The following is a 23,420-nucleotide window of genomic DNA, read 5'->3' as shown; positions in this document are numbered from 1 at the left end:
TTTATCAATTAGGTTCATCATCTTATATGGGCACAGTTTGGGGTACTCCAAAACAATTACAATAGTAGCATCAAAGATCACTAATCACAGATCACCATGACAATAATAATTAAAAATAGTATAATAATAATGAAAAGTTTAATATTAAAGTATAATATTAAAAATAGTATAATAATAATGAATAGTATAATAATAATAAAAATAATGTGAGAATTACCATAATTTGACAGAGAGACACAAAGTGAGCTCATGCTGTTGGAAAAATGATGCTGATAGACTTGCTCAAGGAACGGTTGGTACAAACCTTCGATCTGTAAAAAATGCAGTATCTGTGAAGAGCAATAAAACAAAGCTCAATAAAATGAGGTAGCCTGCATGTAAATACACACGTGTAAACCATAAAAAAGGGATTTTTGTGCATATTAGTTGGAAATCTTTCAAGAATATTTAGGAATATTCTAAGGGAAAAGTGTATTAATATCCCAGAAAATTAATTTTTTCCCAGTACCTTAGGAATAAGTCAAATGGCTAAAATTCAGCTTTTGTTTTGGACATATTATCTAAATATATACATAGGTATGATATATATTCTTATATACTATATGTATTCTTATATACTATATGTATTATATATAGTGTATCCATAGGGAATTGGTTCCAGGACCCTCTGTGGATACCAAAATTGTGAATGCTCAGGTTCTGCAGTTAGCCATGTAGAATCCATAGATACAGAGGATCAACTATATATAATTATTTTAAAATCTAAAAGGACATATACTAAACTCATCAGCATGATTTTATCTGGATGGAGGGTTAAAGCTGATTGTCAAAGAGGCCATCCATATAATAAACAATTAGTAAAATTTCAAAAATTAAAAAAATACAAAATGGAGTAAAATAATAATAGTAGCTAACGTGTACTAAATCTTCATCATGTCGCACACTCTTTCAGCTGTTTTGCATGTTTTATTCAATCATTACACAACTCTTATGAGGCAGCAGGCACTATCATTATATATAAACCCATTTTGTAAAAGAGGTGATCAATGCCCAAGGGTTAGGTATTCTATCCAAGAGCACCAAAAGTTGAAAGATGGTGAGGGGAGGAGCTGGGATTGAGATCCAGGCAGACTGGCTCCAGCTTTGTGTTTAACCTCTGTGCTCTGAATGGCCCCTGAAGCTCTGCTCTGACTCACCAGAGGCCCTGCCAGCTCTGTTGGGAGACAGGCAGTTCCATCATCTGAGAGCAAAAATGCTGCAACATGTGCTTCACAACACTTGACTCTGCTTCTGGTGGGAGATCAGCAGCTCCTCATAGAAAACTACTCTCAACCTAACCCACTGCCATAAAGGAAGTCAAAAGCAGAACAAAGCACTGTTAACAAGGCAGAGAAAGGCCTGCCTCTTGACATTCAGGGGAACTAGCTTCTCTTAAAATAACTGATCAAGTTTCATGAAATATGGAATGTTTTCCAGACAAAAAAATGTAAAGTAGTACTTTCTTTTTCATTCAATGCATTTTAAGATTGGCTTTAAAGATATTGATCTGGCTTATGTGTTTGTTTTTTTCTCAAGGGAAAGATTGAATCATCTAAGATGTAGAGGCATAACTTGATTAGAAACTCAAAATGTATTTTTTATCTGATTCAAAAATGTAGATAAAATAGGACGTCTCTTTACCTTCTTTCTTTTTGTGAACAGGTTTCAGATCAAAGGTCAATGAGCTGCTAAACATGGCAAATATGCATCTATTTCCTCTCCCTCTCCAAACTGAACAAAACTGACATAAACTCTCAGAGTAAAATCTCCAGTGGGAAATGAGAATGATATGTTTAAGCATTTTAAACATTTTGTTGATGGGCATATGATAGAGATGCTGAAGGTCTAAAAGTACACAGAAAATAAGGCAAAAAAATTAAAAAGTCATTTTTAACTCTAAGAAAAAAATTAAGAGGGTTAATTAAGAAAAAAATGGTATCTTTCTAGGTTATGACTTAGGTTAGCAGAACATTATTTATAGCATCCAAAATGAAGAAAGCAAAGATGATGGATTTAAGCAAAAGAGAATGTGATATAACAAGAGTGGAGAAGAGATTGGAGAGGAAGTATAATGAAGAGTTGAGGGAGATACAAGTCTCCAATCTTCCTCCACCATAGTGGGAAATCAATGTCCAAAAAAGGGAGCAGCTTTCTAATCAGGCCTTCATTTCCATTCCTCTCCAGGAACTAAGGCCACAATTGCCTTCCACAGAGCCAAATCCAGTGGTCAATACCAGTTTCATCTTATTTGGCCCAATGTAACCTCTGCACAGTTTGCCATGCCTCTTTCTTAGCCGGCTTTCCACCTACATCATTATCTATTCATTGTGTCTCCTTTGCTGGTTTTTCCTCATTCCAGGCTCTGTACCCAGCACAACCACTTCATGAACTCCACACTCTTGTGTCTCTTTGACCTCCTCAGTCAGGTGCCTGCAGCAAAGTGAACATAGCATCTGAACAGGGGTAGTGTTCACGGTGAAAGGAAGATACTGATAATCAATACAATATTGATAATTTTTCATGACAACAAAGTAAACTAAGACTTTCCTAGGCCAACCAAGCTGTGAGTCACCCTTTCCAAGAGACATTTCAAAATTAACTAGTATGCCCAACTCTCGCGTCTCTCTCAAACTTGCTTTTCCTAAACTCTTACTTGCCTTTGTTAGTGGAAATCCCATTCTTCCAGTTCCTCAGGCCAAGAAGCTTGGAGTCACCCCTGTCTTCCTTCCTGCTAAGGTACTTACATTCAATCTATCAGCTACTCCTTCCAGCTTCTACCTTCAAAATATGTTCTAAGTCCCCCCATTTTCCACCCTTTCCTTGATCAGAGCAAACATTAACTCTTGGCTGGGCTACAGAAGCATCCTTCCTGGTTCTTTCAATCCTGCCCCTCGTCCCACCTGTTCTGATTCCAGGAAGCAGAGAGGTTCTTTCTAAATCTAAGTCCTATCTTAGGATCTTGTCTCTTCCCTACTTGAAACCCTCAAAGGCTCACTCAGAGTGAAAGCTTGAGGCCTTGACAGGTGCAAGGTCTTATACAATCTGTCCCTGTGTATACCTCATGTGTCCTGTCTGGCCACATTGTCATCTAGGCACCCCTGCTCACTCTACCCCAGCCTGTGATCCTCCTGGCTGTTCTTCATGCAACATATCCTACACATAAGGACATTGCATTTTGCGTTTTCTCTACCTGCAGTCTTCACCCTTAGATATTGTGATGGTTAATATTGAGTGTCAACTTGATTGGATTGAAGGATGCAAAGTGTTCTTCCTGGGTGTTTCTGTGAGGGTGTTGCCAAAGGAAATTACCATTTGAGTCAGTGGACTGGGAGAGGCAGACCCACCCTCATTCTGGGTGGGCACAATCTAATCAGCTGTCACTGAGGCTAGAATAAAGCAGGCAGAAGAACGTGGAAAGACTAGACTGACTAAGTCTTCTGGCCTCCATCTTTCTCCTGTGCTGGATGCTTCCTGCCCTCAAACATCAGACTCCAAGTTCTTCAGCTTTTGGACTCTTGGACCTACACCAGTGGTTTGCCATGGCTCTTGGGCCTTCGGCCACAGACTGAAGGCTGTACTATTGGCTTCCCTACGTTTGAGATTTTGGGACTTGGACTGGCTTCCTTGCTCCTCAGCTTGTACTTGGCCTATTGTGGGAACTTCACCTTGTGATCGTATGAGTCAATACTCCTTAATCAACTCCCTTTCATATATACATCTATTCTATTAGTCCTGTCCCTCTAGAGAACACTAATACAGATATGTTTACAAGTCACTCTCTCCATTTTCTAGTATCTTTTTCAAATTCAAACATTACATTCTTCTTTTAACCTCCCTTCCTTACCGTGTTGAAAATTGTCCACCTCACTCCAACATTCCCTGTCCCTCTTGCCTGTTTTGCTCTTCACTGTAGCATTACCACATATTATATATTTTGCTCACTGTGCTCCTCCCACAATGAGGATGTCAGCTCCATGGGGACAGTGACTTGACAATTTGATTCACTGCTGGGAGCCTGCACCTAGAGCTGAGCCTCATTAAATATTTGTTGAAGGAATGAAATAGGAATGTAAGCATGTTATTTAAAATATGAAGGTAAATCATCGAGGACACAGCTAGAAGAATTGAAGGAGGTTGCTACTGAGGAGGCAACACTAGGCTGGGGCAGGGGATGGCTATTTTTATCATAAGCATTTTAGTACTAGCTGATTCAAAAACACAGTTTTTCATTTCATTTCTTTAAAGTAAATTAATCTCATGAGCACAGGTGGATTAAGTCCCTCACAGCCCCAAACTCCTGGACTTTGTGTCAGTGACGCCAAGACGTTATCTTCAAATGCTCACACTGTCCTGGAGTCACTGAGGCCACAGTCCACACCCTTCATGCTGGTGAAGGTGACAACAAGATGCACCTTCCTTCGCCTTGCCCACCCATCTCGGTGCACATCACCAACAAAGCTCTCTGGACCTCAGCTACCACTGTAGCTGTTCAGAGCAACCAGGTAAAAGCCTCCAAGGTTCACACTGAGGAGAGATGAGGAGAGAGGCACGAAGATTCTTGGGGAAGATACTTTTTTTTCAAAATGCATGTTAAAGAAGCAGAGAAAAGATTCATTGTGTTATTCACGAAATGCTCATCCGGTGACTAGGAAATACCCTTTTGTTGAAAATATCTGATCTAAGGAATAAAGAAAATGTTATCTGTGCAGAGACATAATGATTTCTGCTATGAGAAAATTAATTTGAATGTTAAAATAATCACTTCTCTTTGTCATTGTTGGTGATAAGGAGAAGAGGTAAGTGTAATAATGGTCTTGGTGCCACCTCAGTGTACGGCTTTTTTTTTTTTTTTTTTTGCAACTAACTCCTGGCATAACTAATAGCAGTTCTCTAAAATAGATTTCACAGGAGACCAGGCATTTAATTTTCTCCCCACCCTTTTGTTAACTCTGAATCTTCCCCTCAGGCTATTTGGTTAGCTGTAGAATTAGGGAAAGCCAGGGTTAAGACGTCCCCTTGAAGAAAACTGACAGAGCTAGGGTTGGGAATAATGAAAATCAAACTTGGCAAAAATGGCTTTTCAGTATATTGAAAAGAGGATTGAATCCACCATGGATCAAGAAATCCCCTCATCAAATCCAATCTTGATTTTTACCTAGGAACTGATTAGTCCCACCTGTCACTCAGCCATTTTATCTCCCAGGCTCAGTGTATGAGCAATTTTGCTGTGGTTTGTCAATTTGGTGTCAGTCCACCGAGACCAGAATACTGTTCAAGGTGGTAAGAATCAAAAAGAGAGCCACTTAAATGCATTTTATATTGCCATAAGCTGATATTTAAATCATGTTTGTAAAGCCTCAACTTTTTGAAGAAATTACAGATTACAGCAAAAATGCAAAGATAATTATGAAGTCCCAGTGATGCCACTGAATACAATTTTATTTTGATAATTTTCATAGACCTCAAAGAAGGAGAAGTTTGATTTGAAAATATAGGCAACTACAGGAGTTCAGGGCCACAATATTAATACATCTTTGTAGCCTTTAAGTATCCTGCAAGTGAAACAAATTTGGAAAGATACTGCATGAGCAAATAAATCACTTCAGAAAAAAAAATAATGATTTTCTGTTTTTCATTAGCATTGTGCCTTTAAAATTGTTATTTCACATCTCACATTTTATCATAACATTTTTCTCTTGTTTGTTCTGCTGATAATGATTATCTTGATTTATGAACACAGCTAGAGAAGTTGAACAAGCCAAATACCTTTCCATATTAAAGACACTAAGTAGGTAAAACCACTGGGTGAGAAAAACAGATTTTCCCAACCGAAGCACTGATTACAGTCTTGGTTTCAGAAAACAGTAAGCAATATAATGACCTCCCAGTTATCCTCTGCTGATGAGATATAATCAACATTTTCCTTTTTTTTTTGTCTCCAGCAGAGCATTTATAAATGGTCACCCTATTTAAAGTAAGTTATTATAGAATGAGAAATAATTATAGAACATTAGGAGAGAAAGTTATACCCATAACATTAAAGTTTGTTTTCCTTTACATCACACAGGGCTATCCCAAGCTCAATCTCTTATATTTTTAACATACAGTTCACACTTTACACATGAATGTCTATGTAACACATCCACTAATTCTATTTATAAATGCAATAGAAAGGAGTCAACCGAAAATATTATCACTTGGCATTAACTTATTTAACTGGATGTCCAGGCTTGAATTCAGAAAAGCATATTCTATTGGCATAATTCTCCTTTATGGAAATTTCATTGAGAGGAAAAGATACATCTTATTTTTAACTTAAGGACTAGTAAAAAGCATTAATCACCAATATTAGGTGGTTACTTGATGCCAAGCACCCTGCATATATCCCATTAAATATATGCTAAACCTTGCTGTAGCCCCATTTTTCAGATGAGAAGCTTGGGTAAAAAATAGGAATGCTCTGGCTACAACTAAACTAATTTGACTGACCCAAGTATATTTTATTTTCCTTTACCTAAAAAGCAGTGAAAACGCGATGCTGTCGGGATCTGGGGCAGTGGCTCAATGACATCGTCTGAGAATCTGTTGTCTTTCTGTCTCGGAATCCTCAGCATGTTGGAATATTGTGAAAGGATTGTCTGCAAGATGATGGTTGCAGGACCTGGCACCACATTTTCTGTTTGTATCATTCAAAGCCGCTCAGGAAAATTGAAATTTTTCTAGGCATTTTAAACAGATAAAGGATTTTATTGGAACTGAGTGCTTACGGAATTGTTGGCAGGGAGGTCTGGAAGAATGGAGGTCTGTGCAGATTACTGCTAGAGTGTTCAATACCTCACTCATGACCTGATAAGAGGAACCACTTAATTATTTCCAACAAAAGGAAGATGTTGCCCTCGAAGCGTCTGGGTCCTCTGGCTCCTGGTCTTTCATCTTGTTAATCTTTCTCTGTTCCTTGGAGCTACTCCATCAGTCAAAAGGATTTTCTACAAAGTCCTTTTAATTTTCTAAGAGAGTGTTAAGAAATAAGGAGATGTTATCTGCCTAGGTTTCTCAGCCCTCTGCTTGTGAGGTTTCCTTCTTTTTGTTTCAGTAGTTCTCCCTTTCCCTCGATGAGGAGGGGCAGAAAGAGTGACCTGCCACGTTCTAGGGCTCACTGCTTCCTTGGAACACAGCGGAAATGGACTCTCTTTTATTTCAGGGCAGATTGGCAGTGATGACATCTAAGAACAGCTATCCTTTTCTCAGTTTGGATGCTGAGAGTGGGGTGTTCTTTCTTCTTCAACAGAAATATTCGATGCAGCCAGCAAGCGTAATTTATCATGACATAGAGCAAAATAGAAACATTTTTGTTGAAGACGCCCGGCCTTTATCTCCTCTTATTGATACATACAGGGTATCCCTGGAGAATCAAAGCCAATCTTGGTGGCACATGCTCTCCTGGTAGCAATTTTATCGAGCTCATATTTTTTTCACAGATGAAGGAATGATTACCACCTGACAAAAGGACAGCAGAAGCAGAGGTTTCCAAGGATTTCCTAGCAAACTCTTAAAACAGTGACTGACCCTGTGACTTTGGACAAGTTACTTAACATCCTTGAAGGTCCACCCACTCTAAAAATAATGGAAATATTTCCAAGCACACAGTCACTGTGAGGGCTAAATCAGGCATTTAGGAGGAGGGGTAAAGCACAGATGACAGTGTTTGTATTACCTGAAGCTCTTCCTCTGAGTCACAGGCAGCTTTTACTTCCCCAGGTGACACCCTTGTTTGGACTCTTGTGTAAAGGTCATTCCTTGGGAAAACAGGGCATAAATCCACGTGATTCAATGATTGTAACCTATATCTATGTAGCTTCTTTTCAAATAAAGAAACCAACCTCCAGTACCCTCACTTTTATATTTCACTGAAGTCACATTATATATCAATATTATATAAGAAAATGCAGCTACGTATGCTTGCTCCTTTTTGTACCTTAAAGGAATCTAAAGTTTCATTTTGCTATGGTGTTCTTTTATTTATTAAATATTTTTAAAAGCATTTGTTGGCAGTTGTATCCATGCACCCAGAAATAAAATGTATGCTGTATTTTATAACCAAGTTAATGGTATCTTTTGACTATTTTTGATGTTTGCCCCATGCCCCAAGTACTGAATTGAAAACCTAACTCCTAATACGATGATACTCTGCTAAATAATTGACATTCATGTGAGTGGGCTCTGAGTCCAATGGGTTAGAGTCCAAGCTCCACACCACAATGTGTATTAGTTGAGTTATTTAAGCTCTCTGAGCCACAGTTCCAATATCTATATGAATGATTAAAACAATGTCTGGTAATTTGTAAACACTCAATAAATATTAGCTGCTATAATATTATTACCGTTACCTTGTTATTCCTCACTGATACCTAGCAATACTCACATTACCCCAAATAGGCTCTTGGATTCTCTAAATAAGTTTCTCAATAAGCATGCAGCTTTTCTGTTCCAGTTTATTATTGGTAGCTTTTTTTCACCCAAAATTTCTTTAAGCATGAGAAACATTAAATTCAAAAGAACTATTTTTTTAGGACTCTGGCCTGGGCATTGAGTTGGAAGACATTATTGCCACTGAAGAAGAGAATAACAAAGAGGAAAGGCTTCCTTGTGTCCTCATTTCACTTTGATGTGCCACAAATACAGAATAAGCTGACACTCCTAAAATATGACGACACCATATTGTTGTTACTCCGTATCCTGGCACCTCAGTTCCCCTGCATGCTGCGCAGGCTGCTGAAGCCTTTGAAGTTAGAAAACACTACTGCCTGATCGCCAACTCTCATAATGAAGACACAGTGTGGTAAATCAAAAGAGACATGTCACCTCGTGTCTACACTCCCTTCCCAACAGGGAGAGGCAGGAAGGAGGAAGGAGAGGAAGAGGAGGAGGGGGAAAGCAAGCTCAAAATTGTGATTATAAATCAATTGGTCCTGCCTCTCAGGAGTAAAAGACCAGAAACTTTTATATTACAACTCAATCCCATCTTGCATCTTCAAATCATTTTCTCTTTCTTTTTTAATGTTTTATCATCTTTAAATTTTTTTAATAAATAATTTTTCTTCTAAAAAAGAAAGAGGAATGTCATTTCTTTAAAGAAAAAAAAGATGTATCATTTGTCTTCCTCTGGGGGAAATAGACGCATTTTTTAAAATTCATTTTTCTTTGTCATAAGCAATTATTGTGTCATAAATTTAAAACAGGTTGTACATTTGAGGTCCCATTCAAATCTGAGCATGGGACATGTGGGATATGAAGGTTTATTAGTATAAATGGATAAATAATGCATGTTGAGTCTCAGAAACCTTGTGTTCCAGCTAGTTGACTCCAAGAACATGTCATAATATATTTTTAAAAATTCAACCAGGCAATATCGTCACAAAGATAAATTGATCTAAACTCTAATTGGAAAGGCACAGAAAACATATTGCTATGTTCATTTCTTTACACTAAATAATTTGAGTCTATGAACTCAACTGTGATTTATTTGTAAGTATATCATAATCATCAAAATGGATACCAGGCATTTTGGAAACTCACTCTTAGATGTGTTCACAATCAAAACCTGTTAGTCCATAGCACATTGTCTTGAGTAATACTCTGCCATTCTCCTTCTGGACTCTGACATTTCTCTTTTTACTGCAATATTATTTAAATGGAAAGATTCACCACAAATTGCATAGTGTTGCAAAAATACTTAGAGTGATCTTTAAAGTCAAAGGAAAATCCTCACTTGACAAATGACAGTAAATTCCACTTCTTGTTTTCAAAAGAAAATTTTCAATTTGTCAAGATAACAATTTTCAAATTTCAGATGACTTGGATTATAGGACTATTGATGAATTGTCAAAATCATAGGAAGAAGTATTTTTAAAATAAATATTGAGCATTCATTGGGTGAGATTACAAAGAACCCAATTGTTTTCATGATTTCTTCGTGCAAAGCTGGGATTAGCAAAAAGCAATTCCTAGAAGACAAAACTTTGGATCATTTACAGTCCTGAGATGCCATTTTAAGCAACAGAAAAAAGCAATAGTTAGGTATGGGTGTGATGGCAAAGAGAAAAGGGAGGCAATGTAGTTACTAAGCTCCCAGGAGTCAAGTGTACGCAGACAAAAGCTGCCGTGTAACATGTGGTCTTACTAGTTTGTGTGTCATGTAATACTTGACTGTGTTTTAATCATGAAAGGGAGATGATTGAAGAATTCCAGACCTTAAATAGATTCCATACCTTCATTGTCTATACTTCTTTATATTTGGTAAAGGAAGGAATGTTAGATGTAGCCCTAGGGACATCTTAGCCTAGTGTCAGACAGTAGTAGTAAGTATGGGCCTCCCACCAAATGAGGTTACCAGAGTAATCTGAAGACTGGGCCAAGTACAGCAGCTATGTTTATCATTACTGCTGCTACTGCGTTTCACCTAACATTGCTCCACCCTCTTATAGCTTACCATTATATATATTTATGCATATGCAACCTCATTAGACCTTCCCAGAAGTCTTCCAAATGTGATGGTATTATCAACACATTATGAGCGATCTGAGGACAAAAAGGTCAATGATTGGGCCCAAGATGACATAGGCACCAGCAGCGGACCCTGAAACAGATCCCAGTCCCTTTGATATTCAGTCTCATATTTTCAGATAAGCTGCATGACCTTTGAAAATGCATTACTGATGAGAGGAACTGTGAGGGGAGACACTTGGTTTGATGAAAGGAATATGGAGAAGCTGGAGAAATTCAGGAGAGAAAATTGTACAATCCATTTAATAACCCCTTACATAGCCCATGGTATATTTTAGGCAGTCTTAAATATGTTATAAATATTGACTCAGCAATACTGATATCAATCTTATAAGGCAAGCACTATAGCCCCATTTTAAAGATGCCAAAACTAAAACCCGAGGATGTTAAATAACCTTCCCAAGAACATGGCAAGCTGGCTTGAGTTCATGCTATTAATTGGAGGGTTTTGCTGCCTCTTGTGTAATGGCTTGGTTGTTGGAAGGGTTAAATAAGGTGATATAGGTCAACTGTTTATTATAGACCTTGGAAAAATGATGTTTAAAAGAAGTGAAGAACATCATTAATGATGTGAAGAAGACAGATGGCAGACTTATCTAGTTCAAGTGAAGAATATATACTATGACGCTACACAAAAGGGTGGAAGTTGAACAGAGTGGAATGAGAGTGGTTAAAGAGCATCCTTCACACAGGAAGTTTTCTGGATGGGTTAGCCTCAGTCAGCATCCTTTCTACACAGATTTTGACCATCTGTTGAGCTTGGCACAGTTCATACAAGATCAGATTGCCTCAACATTTTTTTCCTCTTAGTTTCCAGTTCATCCTTACTTTAACCCAAATCTAGAACTAGTTTGCTGAGTGTCCTGAAATAATTCTACAACTCATGCAATACCAAGTTTTCAGACCCTCAAGATACAAAGATTAAGAGACACCTGCTTCACCCTTCAAGCAACAGACTTCCTATAAAGTTATTACAGACACATAAACCAGTAATAACCACCATTACACTAAGGGCTAAAATAAAAGTTTGCCTAAGGACCAGAAGGAACACATAAGAGGAATGTTGCTTTTGCATAAGACAGATTTCCTCAAGGAACTGGACTTAATAGGGCTTGAAAGGGAAAGAAGATAAGAAAGGAAACAAGAGTGCAGAAGATAGTCCAAACCAATCACACAGGCCTGTGAATTATGGAGTGCTTAGGGAAACACAGATCACTTGTTATTGTTAGAAAATAAGTTTAGGGAGGAGGCAAGAAGAAACGGAAAAGGAGGCTAGGTAGGTGCCCTATCAGGAGGCTGTGTCCACCATGTGAAGCCACACAGGAGAGGATTAGAAAGAGGTAAAAAGATAAGATCTGTATTTCAGAAAAATACAAAAAACATAACATTCCTGAAAGCACAGTTGACAAATTCATGCAGGAATAAATTAGATGCGGGAGTCTATTTCTATCTGAGAAGTGTTAAGAGTTTGGCCTAAGATAGTTCATTTATTAGGAGAGCAGAGAAACAAAAAATCGGTTTGTAAGTTATACAGGAAGACAAAAGGAATATTGGAGCTGGCAAAGACTCAGATTATTGGCATGGTGACTTTGTTAGTGGGGTCACTGATGCAGATAGCGAATATAGATGGGAGAGGATTGGGGATGAAGGAGATGTGATAATAAGACTTCTGGACAGATTGAGTTTAACGTGCTTGTGAAGTATTCAAATAGAGATGTCTAGTAGGCAGTGGAAAATACAAGCAAGTAATAGGTATTCAAAATATGTTTACCTGAGTGCACTGATCTCTCCTGAGATGTTAGTTGTTTGGGATATATCCACTCTACTGGAATCCGCAGTATCTGGGTGATGATTTTCACCCCACACCTCTGTGCCTCTGAATGTCATCAAATTTATCACCAAAGTACCACCCATTGTTTTCCCTCTTAAGGTATCTAGTTGTTTGCCCTGTGTTTACTCTTCTCACTCCCAATCCCATTTAAGGATCGACTGTAATTTCCTATCTCAATATATCAGTGGTTCTTTCCAGACTAGCAACAGCACCAGCACCTAGAAACTTGCTAGAAATACAAATTCTTGGTCCTCACCCCATACCTACTGAATCAGAAATGCTGGGGGTAGGATTCCACAACTTATATTTTCGTAAGTCCTTCAGGTGACTCTAATGCTTGCTCACTGCCATAGAATATCCTTTCTATAACCTAAAAAATGTAGATTACTCCAGCCTCAAATTATTCTTGCTCAAATAAGTCATCCACTCTTCTAGGAGGGGAACAATTACTGTTCTAAAATACACATATGTTAGGGCTACTCTCAAACCACATTTAATTTTTAAATACTGATTCTTTTTCTCATAGGCTAAGCTGATGTGAATGACATTTATACATTATTTTGTTTCTAAGCTGTTTTAGGTACTTTCCATGGATCAACTTCAACAAACGAATTGGGAAAAAGACTAGAATGGACAGAAGTGTGTGAGAGGGGAGAAAAAAGAAAGGGAATGAGAGAAGAAAGTCAAGAAAAAAGAAAAAAGAGAAGTAGTTAGGAGAGTGATAGGAATATGAAAAGCTAAGAGGAATTATATAGATGAAGAAGTAGAAAAGACAGAAGAGAGAAATAAATTAACATATGTAGACAATGATTACAGATTCTCTAGTTGGGATCTCTTGTCTCTTGCTAATCACCTCAATAAAGATATAAGCAAAAAAATCTGGGGGTGGATTCTGCTTCATATAATTCTCAGTTATTATCCTGTTAATGGCTTTGTTCACTTGGTAAGCTGAATATCCACCAGATATTTGCCCTTCTAGATCCACTACTCACCCTTCTCCATCTTGCACCGTGCCCTGGGAGACTGACTGGCACACACCAAGTCAACAGGCTCTCTTGCCTTCTGCCTTCTGGTTGAATTTAGCAAATGGCCAAAGATTGCAAGATGAAAGAAAAGGGAGGATGAATTACCAATTCCTTGCTCACTCCCTGCAGCATTGCTATGGATTGGCTTCTTTAAACCAAGAGCATATTTTCTCTTAGGTGACCTCTCCCCACAGTTCTCTCTTGCTCTCTCTCGCTCTCTCTCTCTCTCTCTCTCATCCTCTCATCCCTTTAGACTTAGCCTTGGTAACTCCATTTTTACCCCTTGAATAACTGAACTGTTTCCTCGAGCTTTTCCCTATACCCTGATCACACCATCACATTTCCTTTATAAGACTCTCTTCTCAGCCGGGCACAGTGGCTTGTGCCTGTAATTCTAGCTCTTTGGGAGGCTGAGGTGGGCAGATCGCTTGAGGTCAGGAGTTCAAGACCAGCCTGATCAATATGGTGAAACCCCATCTCTACTAAAAATACAAAAATTTAGCCAGGCGTGGTGGTGGGCACCTGTAATCCCAGCTACTCGGGATGCTGAGGCAGGAGACTCACTTGAGCCTGGAAGGTGGAGGTTGCAGTAAGCCAAAATTGTGCCATTGCACTCCAGCCTGGGTGCCAGAGCAAACCTCCCTCTCAAAAAAAATACAAAAACAAACAAAAATCAAAAACCCTCTCTTCTCTTTCTCTCTTGAGTACACAAACTTTTACTCGCCAAAACTGATAAACTTAGCTTTGTCTTGATTTCCCTCCTACCTCACTAGCCACTCTTATTTTATTTTATTTTAGACTGAGTCTCACTCTGTCACCCAGGCTGGAGTGCAGTGGCGCAATCTCGGCTCGCTGCAACCTCTGCCTCCTGGGTTCAAGTGATTCTCCTACCTCAGCCTCCTGAGTAGCTGGGACTACAGGCACCCGCCACCATGCCCAGCTAGTTTTTGTATTTTTAGTAGAGACATGGTTTCACCATATTGGCCAGGCTGGTCTCGAACTCCTGACCTTGTGATCTGCCTGCATCGGCCTCCCAAAGTTCTAGGATTACAGGCACGAGCCACCGCACCCAGCCTAGCCACTCTATCTTAATGTCACTTTCTGGCTTCATCTCATCTTCCCAACATTTAGATTTCAGATTGCCCTGAAACTCACCTTTCAGACTTCTTTCCTCAAGGTACCCTCAGTGCCTCGACTACCTCATTCAGATGACATTAGATACCATCTATATTCTAACTGCCACATTTAGTCTCCAGCCTTTGGCTTTCCCCTGAATTCCAAACTCAGCTATCTACTTGGAAGTCTAATAGACAAAACTTAATTTGCCCAAATCCCATTTTCTTCACCAAAACCGTCTATACCTTGGTCATTTCCATATCAACTGTGGTACCATTGTTTATCTAGTTCATCAGTTCAAAATCCTAGAAGTCTCCGTTGATTCCTCTTGCTGCCTGTCCTGCAGACGATAAAGCAGCAAGTACTATCAACTCCACCTTCCGGATATACCCTGAAACCAACAGTGTCTCACACTTGCAGCACAACTGTTTTAAACCAGCACCTTCATCTCTCACTTAACTACCTAACAGTCTCCTGTCAGGTCTCTACCCTTCCATTCTCTCCCCTACCAAAGCCAGATGAAGATCTCTCTAAAGCACAAATCAAAGCATGCCACTCACCCATCCACTCAACTTCAGTGGCGTTCTATTACAAGCCAAATGAAATCCAAACATTTTCCCATGGCTTCCAGAGTCCTCTGTCATCTGGTTCCAGTCTAGCTCTCCAACAGCTTTCTTCTTTTCCAGACAATCTGGCCTCATTATGTCCAATGCAGCAGCCACTGCCACATGTGCTTACTGAGCACTTGAAATCTGGGTAGTGAGAATGAAGGGCCAAATTTCCTATTTTATTCAATTTATGTTTAAAAATTTAAATTTAAAAATGGCCAGGCATTGTGGTTCATGCTTGTTATCCCAGCACTTTGGGAGGCCAAGGTGGGTGCGTCGCCTGAGGTCAGGAGTTCGAGACCAGCCTGGCCAACATGGTGAAACCCTGTCTTTACTAAAAATACAAAAATTAGCTGGGTGTAGTGGCGGGCACCTGTAATCCCAGCTACTCAGGAGGCTGAGGCGGGAGAATCGCTTGAATCCGGGACGCAGAGTTTGCACTGAACTGAGATCGCGCCACCACACTCTAGCTTGGGCGACAGAGCAAGACCCTGTCAAAAAACAAAAAAGAAAAAAGAAAAATTTAAAAACCAGTACTTACTTAATTATCAGAAAACTCTTAAATATGGTCAGATGACATAGATATATGAATCTATCTTATCAATGATACATTTCATGATCAATTATTTTTATAAAAATTTAGTTTCCGGCTGGGCGCGGTGGCTTACGCCTGTAATCCCGGCACTTTGGGAGGCCGAGGCGGGTGGATCACGAGGTCAGGAGATCAAGACCATCCTGGCTAACAAGGTGAAACCCCATCTCTACTAAAAACACAAAAATTAGCCGGGCATGGTGGCGGGCACCTGTAGTCCCAGCCACTCAGGAGGCTGAGGCAGGAGAATGGTGTGAACCCGGGAGGCAGAGCTTGCAGTGAGCAGAGATCACACCACTGCACTCCAGCCTGGGCCACAGAGCAAGACTCCATCTCAAAAAAAAAAAACAAAAACAAAATTTAGCTTCCAAATTGAGATGTGCTTTAAGTATAATATACCTGATTTTGAAGAAAAGTATAAAAATAAACTATTACATACATAATTTTTATACTGATTACATGTTTAAGTTAAAACCATATAATTAAATTTTACTTTGTTTCTTACTTTTGAATCTTATTTTATTTTCACTTCTTTAGTGTGATTAATTTAAAAATGTAATTCCACATGTGGCTGTCATTGTCATATTTCTGTCTATTGTAGAACAGATAGGCTGTCTGCTCTATCTAATTCAGTCCTGCCTCCAGGGTTTTTATACTTGTTTCTTCCTATGACTAGAATGTTCTTCCAGACCTACATCTCTTGTCCATTATCACTCATTTGCAGTTTTTATTCCGATCTCTGCTCAAATATCAACTCTTAAAATAGGATTTCCCTGACCATACTAAGACAGCCTCCATCCTCTTCTCCTCACCTGCTTTTGTTTTTCCACATAGCACCCATCACTACATCTATTTGCTTACTCTCTGACTCCCCTACTAGGAAGTAAGCCTTCTAAGGGCAGGGGCAGTTTTCTTGTTCAGTGCTGTATTTCAAGGGTAGAAAAAGGATTGTATAATGGGCACTCAGTATTTGTTGAATGAATGAATGAAAGAAACCACCAATACTCAACTGTGGCACAGCACGGACAACATCTGTGTGTACTCTACGACTCTTACCTGAATTCAGCCTTTAAACATCTCCACCACATTAGAACTCAGTAAGCATGACACATTTATCTCACAGAAATCCAGGACCTTGAGATGCTGATGGAAACAGCACTTCAAGCAATGGCAGAGCAGGTGGGAGGGACACAGGCCACTCTTCACACAAACTTTTCACAGACATAGCCAAGAGCCACATCCTATGCTCAATGCCAATGAATCAATCCTATTTAAGAAGCTTATCATTTTCCATTACTTCTCTTTCAAGGAATAAATATCAAAGGTGCATGGAAAAATAATACATGGAAGATACAAACTTGAAGGCTTCTATAATGTGTTTTGCCTGCGATGCCTTAAAATTGCACTGGAACTGCTTTTCAATGTAGCTACAATTCTAAGCACATGTTATGGTATGTTCCTAATTTTCAAGAGTCAGTAGCAGGTAATTCTAAGAAGGAAGGAAATTAGAATAACAAAACAAACATATTCTAGGTTATCTCAAGTGTAAACTATAGAAGGCTCATAATTGGCACTCTGCTGGGAATCACTGAGAATTTTCAATTTAGATTTTCAACAGAAATTTCACTTTGGGTACTAAGACAACCCACTATTTCAAATGAGAAGTTGTACATACATTTAGCGTGGAAGCCAGGGAATTTCCAATTTTTCTCTCAAATCACATCAATTTGCACCTCCTGAACAACAAAGACAGGGCTAACAGCAGCATCAGCACAAACATCAAAGAACATGCTATCTCCTACAGTTTAGGAATTTCAAAATTGAAGGGAAGATAAATGCATCAGCATGGTGAAGAGGAAGAAAGATGCATTTTATCTCGCTTTCCAGAAGTTGCATAACTTTCTGTAATTGTGAGGTTATCATAGTGGATAACTGGTAAGGAATTTTAACAGATCCAGGCAATAAATCTTCAGTAGTGGGATGAAAACATGGAGAGAGTAGAAGTAGGTCTCCCTCCAGAAGGTCACAAAAGTGGGAATGTGTATGAAGACAGCTGCCAGCCCAGCTCATGGCCAGAATCTAAAGCCATTTTGGAGTCACTATTATGTTCCTCGTTGTAGACATATGGGTAATGAGTCCATGACGGATGGGGGTGGAAAATCACATCAACTGTCATTTCTTGTTCCCATTCTGCCAGGCATGATGTTGCTGCATTATTTTTCTCATCTGCTTTCTAATCTGCAATGAGTTTGTGAAGGGGGTTAACACTGTGTGTGAATAAGGAGAAGATGTATTTTATTTCAGGTGTTTGGATGTCTTTTCTGCACATTTCTGAAGATGAGAGCTTTTTACCTGTAACCTTTGTCTAAAGGCTTTTTAGTCCCATTCAGACTTGCTACTATATTAAAAACAGAAGCAGTGAGTTTGGTGAATTGTAGGTGAAAGAGGTTATAATGTTACCAATTATCCTAATTTTGAGATGGGCTTCTGGAAATCAGGCTGCAGAGGCCTGCCACAGTGTCTAGCAAAAGCAACAGTGGCCAGGTGTGGTGGTTCACACCCGTAATCCCAGCACTTTGGGAGGATGAGGTGGGTGGATCACCTGATGTTGGGAGTTCGAGACCAGCCTGGCCAACATGGTGAAACCCCATCTCTACTAAAAAAAAAAATATTTATACACACACACACACACACACACACACATATGTATACACACACACACATATACATATATAAAACTAAAAATGCAACAGTGAGGCAAGGTGTGGCAGTTCATGCCTGTAATCCCAGTACTTTCAGAAGCCAAGGCAGGCAGATCACTTGAGGTCAGGAGTTCAAGACCAGCCTGGCCAACATGGTGAAACCCCATCTCTACTAAGAATATGAAAATTAGCCCGTTGTGGTGGCACTCACCTGTAGTCCCAGCTACTCAGCAAGCTGAGGCAGGAGAATCACTTGAACCTGGGAGGCAGAGGTTGCAGTGAGCCAAGATCGCGCCATTACACTCCAGCCTTGGCAACAGAGAAAGACTGTCTCAAAAAGAAAAAAAAAAGAAAAGAAAAAGGAACAGTGATTCTGGGTTCAAATCATGATGTTGAACAGAGGCTTCCTGTCTGCAGAATATTTCTGGATTGCCACATATCCTCTTGAACACATGTAAACTTTGGACAGACGGCTCTCAGTGGGTACAGATATTCAGGAACATAAGTAAATTCCATCTCAAACCTCTGAGATATGCATGAATTTGCAGGATTCAGCCTCAAATTACAATGCCTTCTTGATAGTCTTTCAAATCAAAAGGTTATTTGGAAATGAAAAATTTTTAAAAAGTCAAAAATATTCAAAAGTGTGTTGTTGTTTTTTTTAAATCCCTCAAGATCCACCTTTGTTTTCTTTCTTCTTTTCCAGCTGGAAATTGCTTTTCCACCCATTTTTCATGATTACTCCACTCTTGTCCTGTGAAATCCTAAACTGAGATGTCCACCTTCTACATGAACTGATACGATAGTGGTTACATCTGACAATACTTTCTCCTCATGAGAAAATATTCACAACTGTTTTCTATGCCAGTGATTTGTGTTAATTCTGATATCAAATAGATTTTACTTTACACCTCTGGCAGTCAAATGCATATACTGTTCCCCTTCTCTAAATTTAAAATCCAGTCAAGAGAATGAAGGAGATAATGTCTCTTTTATTACAGTTTGGCGAAAATAATGAAAATCATTGTGGATATTGAAATATCCCATGAAGCACTTGGATATATTTTACTCTGTGCTCGGGAAATTGTAGACAATATAGTCAAAGAAACAGATGTCAACTAAATGCCGTGTTAAAGCTATGATGCCCCTATAGTCACCCAGAAATTTGAGGATTCTAAATTGAATCAGCGAACCACAAATAAATAAGCACAGAGAAAACTAATTGCCTAGAAAAGAGTGCTCCACTTGCTTCATCATTTGCTACTTGAAATTCTCTGCAAGTGCAACTTAACTGAAATCTAAATAGCAGAAAAGAGATCAGACAGACACTGAAACCAAGACCTAGGTTTCTGTCTGTCTTCTCATTTTCAATCAGGGCAGCTAGGACTCAGGAGAAACCTCATAAATGCAAAGGAAATTTACCATTGTTATGCAGTTTCTTTCAGAGAGCAGTCCTCCAAAACAGAGAGGTCTAGTTCAGGACTGCTCAAATGTTAATGTGTCTTTGAATCATGTGGGATCTTGATAAAATGCAGATGCTGATTTGGTAGGCTTGGGGCAGGACCTGAGATTATGAATATCTAACCAGTTCCCAGGTGATGCCCATATAGTGGGGTTTCTGCTGGTTAATAATTTCTCTTGGAAATCAAAAAGCAATTCTCACTCTTTCAGTACTCCACTGTATGATTTTAGAAACATTGTCTGACCTAGCTGTGCCTCAGTTTCTCATCTATGAAGAAGAAGTGCTAAGGTTAAAGAGATCATGTTGCTACAGAAACTTGAAGAGAATTAAAGATGTTATATGAACAGGTTTGGCCAAACAAATATGTTCCAGGACATGAAAAACATCAGAAGAGTGAAGAAATAAGGGTCTTAAAGACTGAGAATAAAAAGTAAACAGATAGATCTCACTGGAAGATAAACCACAAACAAGAGAATTTTTTAAAAAGTAAGGAAAAAATCAATAAAGCAAAGTGCCATGAAGAGAGTCAAGTGAAGGGAGGTCAGACTTCAGCAATGTAGAACAAAGAAAAATGTGAAATATGCTTTAATATCTAAAAAATGATGAGCACAGTGTTTTACAAAGGACAGATCTGCGGAGAGGTAAGGAAGAAGGTGATGTAGCATATATACGAAAAAGAAAAGATATGAAAACCTTCGAATAAAATTAAACAAAATATTTAAAATAGATAATAAAAGTAACAAATTCAACCACCTCTTTCCCCAAAATGGTAGATTGATTTTTAATATAATTTTTTCTTTGCTTTTTGACTTTATTATTATTATTTTTGAGACAGGGTTTTACTCTGTTGACCAGGCTGAGTGCAGCAGCCTGATCACAGCTCACTGCAGCCTCTACCTCCTGGACTCAAGTGATCCTTCCACCTCAGCCTCCCAAGTAGCTGGGACTACAAGCATGTGCCACCATGGCCAGTTAATTTATATTTTTTAGTTAATTTATTTATTTATTTATTCATTTTTTAGAGATGGTCTTGCTATGTTGCCCAGGCTGGTCTCAAACTCCTGGACTCAAGCAATCCTCACACTTCAACCTCCCCAAATACTGAGACCGCAGGCATAAGCCACAGTGCTAGGTTGATATTTTTAAGTGCCTGGGGCGTGCATAACTAGCCCATCTTCCGGTAACTGCTCAGGCATATCTTGCCTCAGACACGAGATGAAGCCAAGTTATGAAGTTTTCAAGTACACTAGGGGTTAATAAGGAGGCTCTCTCTCTTGATGGGCCATTCCAAGAAAAGCAGTCTGCCTTCTAAGCCCCAAAGTCTCCTTGAGACAGGGAATACCTCACAGAAATCTGGGTGGCAGAAAGAATGTAGAAAAAAAAACATATTTTATTTATTTTGTTTGTAGGACACTAATTAAATGACATCAGCAAAGCTGGAAAATCCTGCCTATCAGGTTTAACACTTACTCTGGTAGCCTTCTCAAACCTTTCCAAGGTTGAAGTTACTGATGATTAACTTCTGGGAATACCCGTGGTAACTATTTCAGACCTGTGAACTATCACACCCTCTTCATGTCACACAAGGCATGTCAGCAGACACCTGCATCAAGCGAGTACCTTTTCAGAAGGCTGTAATGTTAGATTTTGTTTTTGGAAGTGACAGTGACCGTTCTAGCCACCAAATGGTAATACTTCCTCTGAGCCTTCCAAGACCTTAGCCGACTTTCTTCCAGATAAAGTCACTACCTGCATAAGACTAACATTACCCGTGAATCGGCTGTTCCTGCAGCAGAGCCTGTGCCTGAAATGTAACTGGCAATTTCAGCTCATCTATAGTTGAGAACAAAGGGTCACATATAAAAGGTTTCCAGCCCAGGGAGAGCTAGTTAGAGCATGTGCAACACAATTAGCTGTACAACAGTGAAGGGAAGATGCAGTATTACTCACAGATAAAGAGTAGTCTGCAAAGAGTAACCTGGCTCTCTAAATTTACCAAGATTCACTCAAGATTCTACTGCAGTGTTCACAAGCTTTTATCTCTCTGACAACCAAACCCAAGAGGTTTGCCAAAATAGAATTCCAGTGTAGAGGGAAGGAAGCTAAAGAATTATGCATTAATAACACCTTTACCCACAGGCAGAACATATTTTCATCTGTACACATCACAAATAGGAGATCTTAGGTTATTAAAGGTGAAAGAGGCCAATAGTCTTTGGGATGGCTCTCTTGGGACAGTTATTTGCATAATGAAGGCTAATACACAGTAACCCAGCTCAGCAGTTCTTTTGGATCACCTACTTGTAGGCGCACACAATATTTTAAACTCACTAACTAAATTACTTGGTGGAAGAGTTGTCCATAGCTAATCTCAAAACTATGTCTACAAAAATTCATGACCATATTTACCAATGAGGAAAAAGCCTAATTGGTAAAGATGTATGTGTTAATTAATCTCTGTTTTAGAATATCCAAAATGAATGCCTATATAAAGATCACCATTGATAAATATTCAGATGCTGCCAATGTCATCTGCATAACTTAAACTCAGAGTCAGAGAAAGGACCTATGCCTTGCTCTGGATACCCAAAGTCCAGGACGCCTATGTCAGAAGTCATCTTAGAAAGCACTTATCAAGGGACAGAAAGCCAAAATGTGTGGGCATGATCGTCTTTTCATATTTAGTCATACAACTTTATTTAAAATATTTTAAATAAAGACATCTTAATTTAAAATACTTTAAATTAATGAACCCAAACTGTAAGAAAATTTAGCACAAAAGATAGAAGCAAATGTATAACTTTGTTTAAAAAGACAGAAATGGAGTTATTTACTAGACAGGAACCATTTAATATTTTGCAGTTAATGTATTGACTGAATTGCTCTAGTGTTTTTGTTGTGCAGTAATTTTACTTTATAAAATAACTTGTGGCTTACTCCATACCTAACGCGTCTTGAATAATAACAGTATAAAAATTAATATTGATTAAATGTTATGTACTAGCACTCTACTCTGCTAAGTGCTTTACCTAAATTAATTCACTTATTTCTCATTTCTCTATATCATGGGTGTTCATAATATATATACTTTACAGATGAGCACAAGGAGGGTAAATATCTTGCCCATGATCACACAGCTAGTAAGGGACTGAGCTGGGATTCAAATCCAAAGCCTAAATTATACCATCTTCCAGGAAGTCCAGCTTCAAAAGCTTTGTTTTTCCTAATGCTCTGCTTTTTCTGAGTGTCCGTTATATAATAATGTGTGTATTTCAATCTACGGCTATATATTAGGTTGGTGCAAAAGTAATTGCGGTTTTTGCCATTGAAAGTAATGGCAAAAGCATCTCCATAAATAACACACACATATTGGATATGTACTTAGTGCCATGTAACAATTTAGGAGAGGAATGTAAAAAGATCAATAAAGAGGGGCCTGCTCCCCTAAGAAGCTCTGTATCTCCCTAGATTCTCTTTCCAAT

At 38.8% G+C, this 23,420-nt stretch overlaps 1 long non-coding RNA gene across 5 annotated transcripts in view; it reads right to left on the bottom strand.

Moving 5' to 3' along the window:
- Positions 1–217: 217 nt before the first annotated feature.
- LOC134759563 (uncharacterized) overlaps positions 218–23,420 on the bottom strand; it is a 53,839-nt gene continuing 30,636 nt past the window's right edge. Inside the window, exons 2-5 of one of the 5 annotated variants that reach the window (XR_010135915.1) lie at positions 18,688–18,803; positions 15,135–15,673; positions 7,754–7,835; positions 996–2,469 (exon numbers count right to left, since the gene is read on the bottom strand). This is a non-coding gene — a long non-coding RNA (uncharacterized LOC134759563). Of the gene's footprint in view, positions 330–995; positions 2,470–6,065; positions 7,319–7,753; positions 7,836–15,134; positions 15,674–18,687; positions 18,804–23,420 lie in introns of those variants that run through there. The other 4 variants (XR_010135913.1, XR_010135917.1, XR_010135916.1 and 1 more) reach the window with 4 other exon arrangements.

The sequence above is a fragment of the Pongo abelii genome, chromosome 11 (genome assembly GCF_028885655.2).
Source record: "Pongo abelii isolate AG06213 chromosome 11, NHGRI_mPonAbe1-v2.0_pri, whole genome shotgun sequence".
NCBI classification, from domain to species: domain Eukaryota; kingdom Metazoa; phylum Chordata; class Mammalia; order Primates; family Hominidae; genus Pongo; species Pongo abelii.
This window is presented reverse-complemented; position numbering and strand designations above follow the sequence as displayed.